This window comes from Fundulus heteroclitus, chromosome 4, assembly GCF_011125445.2.
Source record: "Fundulus heteroclitus isolate FHET01 chromosome 4, MU-UCD_Fhet_4.1, whole genome shotgun sequence".
In the NCBI taxonomy this organism is placed as follows: Eukaryota; Metazoa; Chordata; class Actinopteri; order Cyprinodontiformes; family Fundulidae; genus Fundulus; species Fundulus heteroclitus.
This window is the reverse complement of record NC_046364.1, coordinates 2,876,512-2,889,954: the sequence shown is the minus strand read 5'-3', so window position 1 is coordinate 2,889,954 and position 13,443 is coordinate 2,876,512. Positions and strand designations below refer to the sequence as shown.

General features: G+C 40.7%; 1 protein-coding gene across 2 annotated transcripts in view; it reads right to left on the bottom strand.

Moving 5' to 3' along the window:
• large2 (LARGE xylosyl- and glucuronyltransferase 2) overlaps positions 1-13,443 on the bottom strand; it is a 107,363-nt gene that overhangs the window by 39,251 nt on the left and 54,669 nt on the right. The window lies entirely within an intron of this gene.

Sequence of the window (13,443 nt, the reverse complement as noted above, 5' to 3'; positions counted from 1 at the left end):
TCATTTTCTCCTATACTGTAGCACTATTTAAGCTACAAGGCATGTATAAAGTAGCGAGTCACTGGGATCCATAATTCCATAATTTCCAACATGCGAAAAACAGATAGAATCGCATAATTCACCGTAAACACTCATGCTAGCTGAGACGAGTCCAAGCATCCAAAAGTAATCACTCAGTAATCTGCTCGCCGTGAATAAGTCTTCCCATCAAACCGTTTTATATCGACCCACTGAACTGCTTGAAGGCAAAACTAGGGCTGGACGATAATTCAATAATAAATACTGATAGATAGACGTATATCGATGATAGAGAAAAAAAGGGTCAATAAAAAGTTCAGTAGAATAAAGTTTACCTTCCTTTCACATTCTAGCCATGTAGGTTAATATCACAGTCGTTACATCCTCCCAACCAATCACAACGCAGACACAGATAAGCTCCGCCCCTTTCAAAGGGTTCAGAGACCAAACACTTTTTTTTTTTTTTTTTAAACTTTCGGTTTTGGTAAAAAGTTTCTTGAATAAACGGTTGAGTTTGTATTCAGTGTTTGTGTGTTCTTTATCTAAAAATAGGTTGCTAAGCAACAGCATAAAATGTCCAGGGCTGAACTTAAAATATATGTTTTGAATTTGTTGATAATTATCGATATTGATCAATATGATATTTGTTTTATCAATATGTTTTTTTTCTATATCATGCAGCTCTAGTTAAATCCTTTATTTAAAAGTCTTGTAGTTTTTTGTGCATAAAAACATTTTGCACAGATATGCCAGCAATCGCAAAAAGGGCTTTTTATGCCATAAAGGATGCTGCCCCCGCGAATAAAACACTATATACAAAATGTCAGAAAAGGAAACAAAATTAATACTGTGTACATTTTATCCATCTTAGCTAATGGTATGGATCCGGGTACCACAGCATCTTGTCCATCTTTAAATGTTTTATACCAACAACTGTGCAGAGTGGAAATTATTTCTCCTCAGAGAAACGAGCAGCTTTCTAACCAGCAGAGGTCAGCAGGTCAACAACACTTTCCTCCGTTTGCTCCGAGAGAAACATTGATCCTGCTGCCTTCAGGCCTCCGGATCAGGTAACGCACCCCCAGACGACTCGACGGTCCAGCGCCAACACTTCCCTGCTCGTTATGGGGTCAAAGGTCAGACCCACTGTCCCAAAGGGGGGCATAACTGAACCCAGGCAGCACTTAGAGAGGAAGAGGCTCGGGTTCTCCTGCAAACATGGAGTCGGGGGGGGGGGGGGGGGGACTTTGGCTTCGTCTGTCTGCACCTGCTGCACTTTGCTTCATCCATTCTTGACTTTCGCAGGAGTCCGAACACGAAACGCTTTGCTGTAAATCAGCAGGACATAAATAGACTGACGCCATCTATGCCGCTCATTTCTACATTTACTGATAATGATTTCCTACAAGTTGTGAAGCTGAAACTGAGCAGAAAAAAAAAAGAGTTTGATGATGATGAGAATATTTACCACCATTTCACACTGCAAAAACGGAACTAAAAATAAGTAATATTTTCTTAAAATATGTGTATTTTTCCTTGATTTGAGCAGGAAAATAAGATGGTTTGCCAATGGAATTAGATTTTTTTCACTTAAAATAGGAACAACTCATCTACATCATCTTATTTCAGGTGCAGTTTATCTAATTATCTCATTTTATGGGTGAAAATACTCATTCCATTGGCAGATAATCTGCTTTACCTGCTCAAATCACGGACAAATACACTAACTTTAAGAACATTTTACTTATTTTTATATCTGTTTTTGCAGTGCATCTGCCAAACAAATCAGAAGCTGAACCGCTTAGGGCATTAAACTATAAGAAACATCAGACGAATTCTCTGCACATCACAGGTAAACATCTCATTTAGACAGATCTATTCAATTATTCATAATTTTAGTTATGGAAAAGATATTCCTATTCATTTCTTTATTTTCACCCCAATTAAAAATCTAAAAACCTCTTTTCCTTTAACCGCCTGGATAAAAAAATGCGCCCCGTGCTTCTTTTCAGCTTTTTAATTGTAAATTATGTTAAAAACCAAGCAGCACTTTCAGTCCACTTCACAATGACTTACTAACTTGTGTTTTGTCACATAAAATCTATTCAAGTGTGCGTTTTTAATGTCGAAAAAAGTAAAAAATTTCAATGGGCATGAATATTTTAGCAGGGCAGCCGCTCATCCTTCCTTCCACCTCTCAGTATTTACATACCGAGAGTCGAGTTTTTTTAGCAATTCTAATAAAAATGAGCAGCAAAGAAGCAAAAAGTTAAAGGACAAAGATCAGCAGAGTTATTTTAAATTCGGAGAGCAGATCATCGTTCTTCATCTCTCTCAGTGTAAACATGTGCTGCCCTCTGGCTCTGCGCTGCCCACCCACACCGAAAGTATAAATAATACGACAATGGGCCCACAGTGTACACATCCACACACACAAGAGCTCTTCTGTGCGTTTCTGTGGGCTCCGGCTGCCCACACACTCCACATTCTTACACGCCGAATCCGTTTCAGGACAGCAGAGAGGGTCAGAGGTCCTATTGGGAATCTATTATCAGCCGCTGCACGTTTAGCTGCTGTTTGGGAGCAGATCCATAACGTCCTGAAGATGAAGCCTACCTTCGTATCAGTAGAAGGTTACAGAGCTGTCGATCAATACGATGACTAAACGACTGCTTGGCCGGTAGCGCAGAGTCCTGACTTTTAAAACTTTCTGGCACCAAACTTATTTTTCCCTGCAGAACGTTGACTTGCTGCTAATAAGTCGTTATGGCCGCTGTGACATGTGAGGAGCTCCTCCTTGGTGCTCCTGCTCACCAAGCAGCCCAGAGAAGCTTTGGATTGGACCTTTTCTGAATATTTTGCGTGACAAACTCCCACATAATCGAATGAATACTGGAAATGTGGCAAACAGAGATCCTGACACAGGATTTAAATGAGCTCTTTAATCATCTTATACCGCCCACGGCCGTCTCTGGAGAAACTCTTTTTGCATACAATTCCAAAGTTTTTGCAGACCTTTGGGCCATTAAACTGTTTATGTTAAACTTTTTATTATTTTATCAAAGCCTGCTACCCGATTGGCCAAAAATAAATACGCTATTAAAAAGACAGTTCTCTTCTAGTGTAGAAAAAAGTGGGTGAAATGCTGTTCAAAACTACTTAATATCCAAAAAAAGTTTTTATTTTTTAGTTTCTGGCTCGTATTGGCAGAATTATTTATATTAGTTGTCAAAATGAGCAATATCACTGTGTAATCGATAAAAAAATTAAGTATTTTTCGAAAATACTCACGTGCGTCTTAATCGATATAAACCGACTCGCTCACAGCGCTACATCACCAGAGAAGCTCCGCCTCCCTGCAGCCGCTCAGCTCAGCAACGCTCTGCTGCTGGAGGCTAAAACTCTGCTAACATGTCCAGTTCAGCCAGAAAAACACGAGAGCCTCTGGGCAACAAGAAAAACGCAAAACTATCGTTGAGGAGGAACTTTCCCAGTGAGGCAGGCAGACAAGAAAAAAAACTGAATTCCTAATGGTGTCATATGCTAGGCTAACGCTACAAGCTAATGCTACAACATTGATGTTTGAGAGAAACGTAGCAGTAGAAACGTTTACATGGACAAAAGTGATCGCAATAAAGGGCAGATAGGAATAAAAACGCGTCGTATAAACGAGCCAATCGGAATATAATAATCGGATTAAGCTCAATCAGAATGAAATTGTAATTCGAATGAGAGGGGTGGTTTATGCCGACAATCCGATCAACGTTCATATAAAGGCATAGAACATCATGCAAGTTCAGTCTGTAAAGAGAAACAAACTCGTATAAAACTGCGTTGTTTACCATTTTTGTTTCTCAGCAAAGACGAAAATACTTCTGTGTTGTTTTAGGGGAATATGATATCAACGCATGTCAGAGTGGTTCTATGCTGGATAAAGCTAGGTGCACGTACACGCACATTATGATTGATTGTCTGCCATATAAACGGTACAATCAGATTGTTTAATACAAATACATTTTAATCTGATCGTGAAATTTTGTGCAAGTTAACATAGCTAATGTCTGTAAAGCTCCTGTATCTGCAACAGTGATGGAAGCAGTAAACATCCCAGATGTTGTAAATATTAGATTTACGGACACAGACACCCCAGTTCTGTTGGTCTGAGCTCAACCGTCGAGATTAGGGCTTGATCGATACGTCGACCGGCAAATATTTTGGGCTGATATTTGCGATTCATTTCCCCATTTTCTCAAATCCCTTTTATCTGAAAACCCACGTCTGATCTCCAGCTGGCGAGCTGCCACCGCTGTGCATGTGTTCGCTCCCATGGAGAACCGTGTATGCACATGAAAATTTAAACCAATCACTACGCGTACAGCATCTAACTTTACATAAATTAATGTCCATACACTGCAGCGGTGATCAGTGATTTTGCTCCTCCTCCTCCTCACTGAGCTAAAAAAGATATTTTCTCATTCATTAAGCGCCACCAAACTGAAGCTGAAGCTGGTTGTTAATATTAGGTAGTTTAAATGCAACTTTTGAGATTTTGTGTCGTTTTTATCATGTAAATGAAGGAAGACAAAACACCATCGGCTTCAAGAATCTGCAGCACTTATCGGGTATCAGCTAGACTGATGTCAAAATAATCATCGCGCTTAAAAACCCTGTATCAGTCAATCCCTAGTGGAGATGTGCTTTTGCTTTCTGTGGAACGAATTAAAGCAGTAAAATGTTAATCAATAGTTAAGCAACGACACAAACCAGTTGTTAGGCATTCAAGGCTAATGTTACCAACAATGACAAATGCTCTGGTGGAGCCAGACTGAAGCTTACAATTAGAGCAGAAATAAGTGGGAAGCAGCAGCAATCTACCCTGCTGCTGTAGTTTTATATTTTTTATATACATACACACAATTGATCACTAAATATGAAATGGAATATAATGCAAAATTAGCAGCAAGACAAATTGTACAGGGCTGCTGCTGAACATATTTTAATGGACCTGATTCTTGTTTACACTGTAAAAATATGTATTGCACAAGATGTGTGAATCGGAGTTAAAATGATATTTGTTGTGAATTGGCGGCATTAAAATAAACTGAAATTAATTGAATTGTGAGGTGTAACAAGTAACAAGCGTCAAATCTTAAAACTAAAATAAATAACAGTTTTATTAAATTCTGCGTTTTTTTTGTTTTCAGAGCCTAATGTTGCTTTGTACGACCAAATCTTTTCTACTAATTACACATTTACTTTTACACAGCTGTTCAATCAATCATTTTAACCTAAACTATTTTCTTTCCACAAACCATATTACGTACAATAAATCAGTCCCTACAGGAAGTTGTGATTTTGCAATTACAAACTACTAATACAAATTCAATACATACTTGCAACTTCCATCATTCCCCTGAACTTTTCCACAAATCTTACATTTGCAGTTTTAACCTCCTCCTCTTAGCAAACACTGGATTTCCTGAATTTTGACCAATTCCCTAAGAATGACCTAACTTTGCTTCCTGTTTTGACGGTTTCGTGTCTTTTAAGTCAAACACACCAGATGAAAACGTGTATGAAGCTAAACGGTCACACTCGCCATCAAATATTAGGGCTTAAAAACAAAAAGGTAATTTTACCAAAGCATGACAATGGTGGAACGTTGTTCTGCGTCATTGTGGTGGAACATTGACCAAAATCACCGCTGGATCGCCACAGCGGTTAAAAAGCGAGGACCACAGACACGCTTACAAGCGCAGAAAGAAACAAGGTGAGTTTGACGTCTGTTTTGGACACTATTAAAAAAGTCAGCAAGATCCCAGGATTTCATCACTCAGGCACAGTTTACCAGGAAGAAATGGAAGCACTGAAAACACATCTTGCTGAGAAGCCGGTTGTCGTTAAATTTGATGAGACCCTAGATGTAGAGGGGAGATGCAGACTTCATATAATTGTCGTCTCCCTTGAAATGGAGGATTCTGGTCTACCGTGCGAACAGTCTTCCTAGGAGTGCAACCTTTTAAGCACTTTAAATAATTTGCTGCAGAAGCCATTTTGAGATGTTCAGTAGGATTTCTCATACTGTGTTTATAGTTCATGTTAACTTGAATAAAAAACGCAGAATTCTTCTTTTGGACTTAGACGATTCCTCAGGATTTAGGTTTTCAAGTAAATTTTTAAAATGGCATACCTATTAAAAATTAAAAAAAATCATTTGCAATTTGAATATTAACCATGTTATAAACCAATTTCTTTTTATTCTTTTGGTAAGTTATGCGTTTTCTTTTCCTATGTTGATTTCATGCACAGCATTTTGAATTGTCAGGTTACTGAAATTAACAACACAATTAAAACGAGCCTTGCCTCACGTGCAGCACTTTTAACCTCTTTTGTTATGACAGTGTTACGGCAAATAATAAAGCTGGGAAAGAAAAACAAGTTGGTGTAAAATCTAGTTTCAGGGATTGATAAATGTTGGGATGTTGAACAGAAAGAAGGGCTCCTGTGGTCTGACAGCACCAGAGCCGGAGGGAACAAAAGTACCAACCGACCTCCGTCTCCTTCTGCCCACACAATCCCAGCCTCGCAGCTTCCACTTCCACAGAAATTGTTCATGTCTCCAAACTTTTCTACATTCATTACTGAGTCAGAACAGCTTAATGACTCAAAGTACGAACCCTTTGTCTGTGAGATGTCTGCGCTTGCGGCCCTCTGCTGAATGGGAACAGCTGCTGGTGGGTTTGGGTCTCTTTGTGGCGTTTATGTCCTTCTGAACACAAACACAACTTGTTTGCGGTTCTTCCAAAGCCAAGCCTTTTATTTCTAAGCTCCGACGTTGACGACTACTGTAGCTGCTGTTTATTATTCCGCCAGATGGGATGAAAATGGGTCTCAGTGAACGACCCGGATCAATCTGTGGCAGATCAGGGTGGAGGAGATGAGCCCAGCGAGAAGACCTGGGAGCAACACAGACCGACTGCTCACACGTAGAGATGTATCCCTGTATCCGGTCAATAGGCTGCATTGATCGTGGCTCGGTGCCATAACTGCCGGTACCACGGACCGGCCGCAGTGCCATGATCTGCCCGGACAGAAGTCAATGCGTTGGAGGACTTTAACCACGGATGTCAGGATCCGGACGGGTTAAATAAAGGACACTGGATGGGTCTGCTGGCCTTTCTGTGATGCTCAGTGTTAGATTAGCAGACCACAACCTCTGGTACCGGTACGATGACTTCCATTATTTCCTATTGACTTATTTATTTTATCATCTCAACAATGTTTTATCTTCTTTTTAATTTTTGCGTCCGTCTCATGTGATACGTTACCGCTAAAATGAAACCCACATGCTTTTGAAACGAGTAAAAAAACAAACGTCTTTGAAGGGGAAGAGGAGACCTAAGAAGAGGTTACGACTTCTAACGAAAAGAAACATTCAACAGAAAACCAGGAGTCCTACGTAAAACATTGTGTCCGGCTGTCTAATGAGGTTCTGAATGGACCCGCAACACATTTTTCATTTGACACGGCAGGTGAATCTAGTCACCTGAAGCAGATCGGATCTAAGCAGCGCACTTCAGGAGTCCTTGTCTCCTGTCACTCATAGACGGGACCGTCCTGTTACTGCGGGTAAAGCTCGAGGCTCCTACTGAGTCAGAAGTTGTGGTGAGCTGTTTTTTTTTATTCACTTTATATTTGTTCTAGTCTTGCATCTTATTTTGAAGGCATGATAGAATGTTATCATAGCAAAGAGAAGATGTTGCTCAGGTTGATGTGATGCGATAGGTACTAAGTACTAAGTAGGGCTGTGCATAAAAAAAAAAATAAAAAAAATCAATACAAAGATTAATACTGATGTTTTTAAAAACTATTTAATATTGATATTCTGGCTTTCAATATCGGTATACCTCCCAACCCCTAGGGGGCGCTATTACTGTTCACTAACCTGACTCAAGCCAGGCGCATGTCGCTCCGCCTAGCTCCACTCACATACATCTGGGACACCGCCATAGGAATTGCCTTTATTGAAGGCGGGGCCTTATCAAAAATCCTTCCATATGATTGGATAAGCCACTTGTCTGTCATCTTTATCAACGTGCTATTTCAACCACTCACACCGAAGCTAACCCGTGACGCTGTGAGAGCGATGCAGGCAAAAAAAATGGTTCGTGCTAACCGCTAACTTGGCAAGTTTTGTTTTCCGGGGCGCCCCGGAACACAAAACTTGCCAAATCCGGTCGGGAGAAGGGCAAAAATATGGTTTCCACCAACAAAAGCCTTCAGAGGCGTTCTCTGATGTTCTTTTAATGAAACAATATTAGGTAGATTGGACAACACAGAAGAATAGCCGCATCAATGTTAACGCTTGCTTCCTCAACGAGCCGCCATTGCTATCAAAACAGTCTCACGTCACGGTCGCATCTCCACTACGTCACATCTATGGAACTCCAGCCCTGCGTCCTGATTGGCTGGACAATAAAATTGGTTGGAGAAATCACTCTCTATGGGAGATGTCCCAGATGGATGTGAGTAAAGCTAGGCGGAGCGAGACATGCGTCTGGCGGAGTCAGGTTAAAGGTTCACAGCCAGGAAGAGGAAGATAAACGACTTTGTGAAACGGCCGACAGGATCTTAGAAGCGCCTTCATCCCTAAAATCTGATATTTGGGCATATTTTTGGTTTCTGTGAAACGTTAAATGCTTTGAACCAAATGATTTATTTTCTTGTTAATATATCAGTGTTCAATAAATTGAACAGAAATCTGGCTGATTTTGTTGATTGAATGACTTTGGGCTTTAATTTGAAAGTAATAAATATCAATATTGGAGTCAATTCAAGCTGAGCTATGCATCGATAATCGTATCGGCTCATGAAACCCAGCCCTAGTAATAAGGTTGCTTGTGAGAACACAGTGGACTCACGTTTTTTTAATTATTATAATCAGACAATACTAATCTTCATGCCACTCGTATTATTTTATTTTGTTGAATTTGTGCGCCACACCTTTAAAGCTTTGAGTCCATCAGCCGCTGTGGGGGAACTTAAACCCTCTGTGCCCTTGAACTTTGCTTCACTTCACTGGAGGATCGCAGACAGTTTCTGCACAGCTCTCTCAAGGTCCAGCAGCAGGATTTTGGCCAGGCTGAGGTCTGGACTTTGACTAGACCATTGCAACACATTTTCTTTTTCAGCTCTTCTGGTGCAGATCTGCGGCCGCGTTGTGGATCATTGTTCTGCTGATGACCCGGTTTGGACCAAATTTCAGCTGTTGGATAGATGGACCTACTTTAGACTATAATACTTTGGTATTCAGAGGAGTTCATGGTCGACTCAGTGACTGCAAGGTGGGGCTGGGCCATATATTGAGATTTTTTTAAAAAGAGATATAAGATGAAACTATATCGTTTATACGGAGATGGTCCATGTTGCGTCATAATTATACTTGCATGTATTCCACAGGGTTTTCCCCTGGATCTGGAAACCCTGTTCCAGTAGGTTATTTTTCAGCCATTTCTCATATTTATCTACAGCTGTTGGTTAAAATGTGTCTGTGAGACATTTGTAATAAAGCTTTGATTGTTTTGGTTCATTCCAATGCATGTTTTCTTCTGTAAAAAGATAAATCTTAAGTAGTAGGTGATGGTCAATTAATGAGTGCATATCTAATATTTATTATGAGTCATAATCAACTGTCTTTGGTTGTTCTGGCTCACGGGTCGGGTTAGAAGAGTGATTTTAATTTATATAAAGCTAAATCCAATCAGACCAAGCCCTAAATGGAAATGTATGGGGATCTGTGGGAAGCCTCAGCCTGTCCGGATCAATGCCGACATGTCAGTCAGGATACGGATCCTGTTTGTGGAGCCAGGACCGGACTCCGTGTTCCTCTAAAAGGATGTGTCCATTCTTATTAAAAAGGAGGACATAAGGACCTGCAGACATGCTGCTCCAGACGAGATGGGAAAAGCTTCTGGGTTTAAGAAATAAACTAAACGATGTTACCGTCTTGTCGAGCGAGCGAGGAGTGAGATAGCGGCGCGTGGTTGATGTGTGCAGATTGGATTGTCGGGCTTTTAATTGGCGAGCCATGATGTGGAGCTACAAACCGAAACACGCTGTTTTTTCCCTGAGAGATCTCAGAAGGGAAGCGAGGAATGTTGGGAGGTTTCTCTCGGCATCAAACCCAGATTGTCAAACATGAGACAAAATGAATAACTCAGCCTGGTCTCCGGCATGACTAAGATTCAACACGGCAACACGCCGCGGCTGCCTCGTTAACCCTCTCCTTCGCCTTAACGAGCCGCGCTCTCCCGTCACCCCCGCCACTCGTCAGCCGACGCGGCGGCGGCGTGGCAGCCTCCGCAGAGGCGCCGCACCCACAGCGGGCCCAGACCGTGTCGCCGCTCTGAGATACGTTTAACGCCTCCGTGTTTACTGGCTGAGTGACGGAGAGACAGAAATGACTTCATCAAGCCAACGGTTCCAGAGGATCTCCAAATGTTCGTGTTTTATCGCTCCATAAAAACAGGTTGGCAAAGCAAAGCCAGCAGCAGAATAAGTGAAGCAAATGAGGTGTCAGACACACATTATCTGAAACATTTGAGCGGAAATTGTTTGATTTAAAACCAGCGTCTGATCTGCAAACTTCAGGACTGAAAAAGATCTTCATGCACAGAAGTACGAGAAATCAAGAAAACAGACACGCAGTGAAAATGTTGCTCATTTAGCACGACACCAGGGCTGCCTGTCAGTGTAGGGAGGGTCATAAGGCGTCTCGTCTTTTTTACCCGTTTGGCTGTGATCCACAGCGCCATGCTTGGAGAAAAGCAGAAACATGCACGGTGGTGGTGGGTGATTGGTGCTTATGTTGCTGCCACAGGACCTGAGTCAATGTAAGACCAGCTGGATTTGGGTCCAAACTGGACAATGACCCCAAACACAGCAGCAGATCTGCAACAGAAGGGCCGAGAGAGAGAGAGAGAGAGGGCGCTGCAATGGCCTAGTCAAAGTCCAGACTGAAGAGCTGTGGTGGGACCTCAGATGTATTTTTGCTTTGAAGGTTTTGTGATATTTTCTGCAGAAAATGTTTGAATATGGTTTGAAAACAAATGGCAACAACAGAAAAATGAAAAAAAATCTCTATTTTCAACAGGAAAAAACTCATCTGGTCTAGAAATAAAAAATATGTTTTCAAAAGGCGAACTAATCTGAATTTATTTAAAAAAAAAAAAAAAAAAAAAAAAAACTCCCAGGAACTAACATGACGGCTCCGGCTGTGAAGCGGCGCTTAAAGAAGGCGCTGTGATTGGTCAGGAGGAAGTATTACGTCAGTAAACATTTAAAATATAAAACCACTGAACGTTTGTTCTGGGTGCTCATGAATCTTTTTATTCTCATTTTATCTCATATTTAGAATATTTATTTTCGTACTTTTTGTTTTATTCCTGACTTATGTTTGCCTTTTATTCATTGTATTTTTTTTATTTAAATAATAAAATATTTCATTAACACCTTTCTTGATTTTATCTTATTTTTATTGATTTATTTTCTGAAATTCTAATTTATTTTTAATTTTATTCTAACAATGTTTGTTTTTTAAATGTTAATTTTATTTAAATTCTTACTTCAATTTCAGCTCATTTCAGTTTTAACTCCAATTAGTTAAATATTTGTTTATAATTCAGTTTTTGATTAATCAGTAGTTAATAACATAACAGATTTGGTGTTTTTTTCTTAAGATAAAAGTAATATTTTCTTTAAAGCTGTATAGATGAGGCTCTGGCTGCTGTTAAAAGACGTTTGAAGGAGCATCTAAGAACGCAGCTAGCATGAAAGCTAACGATAAGGTAGTTGGAAGGAGTTGGAAGGTGTGTAATATCCCCCCTTCACGTCCACAGCTCTCTAACCGTCTCTTTTGGAGAACAGAGTAGCTGGACTACACTGCCCTGTTTCTACCATAAGGCCAAAATTAATTTTATATTGAATTAACATGAATGCACTTCTAGTTTAGACATTACAGTCAGGCAGTCTGGTAGACAGCTCAGGGGTCCTATCAGGTAGTGACACAGTGTACCGTAATGCTCCTAATATCCATTGAGCGGAGCGGCTTCATTGCTAACTAAAGTCGTATTTACACATTTTAGAAGATTTTTGAGCGTATTGTACCACATAAAATCAGACAGTAATCATTTATAAGCCACATTATACATTTTTGAGAGAAAATTGGGATAATATAGTCTGAAAAATACAGTACTATTGCAACTGTGCAGCGACCTGCAGCCCTGGAGGCGTGTTTGGTTTCATTCGGTTTGCTGATGAGAAGACGGTCGCCTCGCTGCACCCCGCTGCTGGTTTCTGTCGGCACCGTAAGTCCAACGCAGCGATTTCTGAGCAGAGGCCCCCGAACGCTGCAGGAACCGAGGCTCCTTGCTGCTCTCTGCCGTCGACCTCTGACTGATCTGAGGTCTGCTGAGGACGCTGCTGTCAGGAATCCGTGAGCATATGGGCACGCTCCCTCACATCCTACGATCAATCCGCTGACGTCCCGACGCCCAAACACTTCGATCGATGTCCTACTTGGACATGCAGCGAAGACAACTCGCCTTCTGCTTTACAGACTTGGAAACTCATCTTTATTTGTGGCCAAAACTGACCTTTAATGCAGCAGGAGGGCAGTTAGATAATAAATACACTTTCAGTTCATGGACCCTGCTCCAGGTTCCTGCTTCTGGTTTTGTCTCTTTTAAAAACGACTCAAAGCTTCCGACCGTCTTTACGGTAAAATTTTATAGATTCAAACTGTTCTATTTTTGGTCGGAAAGTAAAAATAGGTTCATTTTGTTTGCATAATGCAGAATAATTCATGACTCGTACGGATATAGAGCACGTCTGAGGCACATGTGGGTTCATGAGTTAATTATGCAGCAGCTTGGTTTTCCCTGTGAGAAGCTGCTGAGTTTGGACCTGTTAGAAGTTCTGGAGCGCCAGAGAAAATGTTTTCATGTGCGTCTCAGTCCTTTCTGGAGTTTTACCCAATCATGACAGTCTGGGTTGTTTCAGGATTGAGATGATCAATAACCAAGAAGACCATTCAGATCTAGGGCTGGGCGATATGGATTAAAAAATAAATCTCCGATTTTATCATACCAAATCGGATTAATCGATTTTTTCCTCCTTTTTGTTTCATAAAAAGAAATTAAAGAAAATTATTTTAAAACCTTGCTTTTTATGTCAAGCATTTCGTCGGGGAGTTGACCTGAATTCAAAGTGCAACTAAAAACAAGCTGTGAAACAGGCTTGTAAAACAAGATGGCAGCCGTGCCATTATAAACAATGAAAATATAACAAAACATTTGCTGCTAGTGGTATTACACATTGAGCTAAGAACAGGCTTCACTGCACTTGTGAAACTAAGTAAAAAAAAAA